This window comes from Mandrillus leucophaeus, unplaced genomic scaffold (genome assembly GCF_000951045.1).
Source record: "Mandrillus leucophaeus isolate KB7577 unplaced genomic scaffold, Mleu.le_1.0 Scaffold1904, whole genome shotgun sequence".
In the NCBI taxonomy this organism is placed as follows: Eukaryota; Metazoa; Chordata; class Mammalia; order Primates; family Cercopithecidae; genus Mandrillus; species Mandrillus leucophaeus.
In genome coordinates this window covers 1-1,489 of record NW_012101926.1, presented here as the reverse complement: position 1 = coordinate 1,489, position 1,489 = coordinate 1, and positions in this window count along the sequence as shown.

Here is a 1,489-nt window from a genome sequence, read left to right as displayed (position 1 = left end):
CCAGGCAAAAACCCTTCCTTTATAGCCAGGATAAGAATAGAAGACAAATCCTCTAATTTTAGAAAAGGAGCAGATAACTCATCTGGCCCCAAGATCTTATCCTAATATCAAGCAGTGCTCTGCTGCCTCTGGGGAAAAGAGCATGAATTGCCTCCCACCATGGCCAACCATAGATTCCTCCCTGAGTTTGGCTGCTGTGGAAGGGAGAAAGTCTCACCTTCCATCACTGAGAACACAGGACAGCCTCAATCAGAGGCTGCATGAGGAAAACAGAACCTACTCTCACTCCATCTCCATCATCAGCAGAGCACAAACTATGAAGTAACAGCAATGAGCTGCTAGGGAAGGTGGGGGAGCACAAAGGGATGCCTCCCCTGTGGGATGCAGAAAGCAGGAGAAACCAAAAGCTGAGGGGAGAACAGAAACAATGAGAAAACCATCCTGCCTCTTAGATTCCACCCTAAGCCCATGGTAACAGCAACTTACCCCTGGACACATTCGAAGCCTGGGATGCAATGAAGTTAATCATACTGACAACCAAGCCCAGCTGGGTTCACTGCCCTCCATTATAGGGGAAAATGCAGTTATATTTCCAGCTTTGCTAGATTCGTTGACATGCAACCCACACTTACAAGGGCCCCCCACACTTGGTTTTTAATGTTTTCCTGTTGCGGTCTTAAAATTAATTATATATATCTTTAAATTAATTAATTATATATATACACACAAATACATGATACAGTGTCTTGTTCTGTTGCCCAGGCTGGAGTGCAGTGCAGTGGGTAGGATCATAGCTCAGTGCAGCTTCCAACTCCTGGGCTCCAGGGATCCTCCTGCCTCAGCCTCCTGAATAGCTAAGACTACAAGCCCAAGCCACCACACCCAGCTCATTTTTTATTTTTACTTTTGTAGAGATGGGGTCTTGCTCTGTTGACCAGGCTAATACTATTTTTGAACAAGAGGCTCAGCCTGCTCATTATGTACTGAACCCTGAACAAGACAGAGTTGACGCTGGTTTTCTGCTATTCTGCACGCAAATGCCAGCATTCAACCCATTTGAACAGAAATTCCCATACTGTGGTTTGGGAAACCCTGAGTGTCCGGAAGACCCTTTCAAGGAGTCCTTAGGGTCACAACCCTTTTCATAATAGCCCCAGACAGTGTTGCCTTTTCCGTCCCCCTCTCTCATTCCCTCCTAAGTTTACAGTAAAGTTTTCCAGAGGCCGCATGACATGTGATATTACAGCAGATTGAATGCAGAAGCAGATAAGAAAATCCAGCTGTCTTTGATGAAGCCCACTAAAAAGATTAGTGCAACTACAAAACCATGTGGTCTTACTCCCTGGTTTTTAAAAATTGTTATTTTTAATAAAAATGTTTCTATATTAACATGCAAAGCGTTTATTATATATAAATTTAATAAAATAATATAAATACTTCAGATGTTTTTAGGTTTTTGTTTCTACTTTGATAAATATTACCTACATTA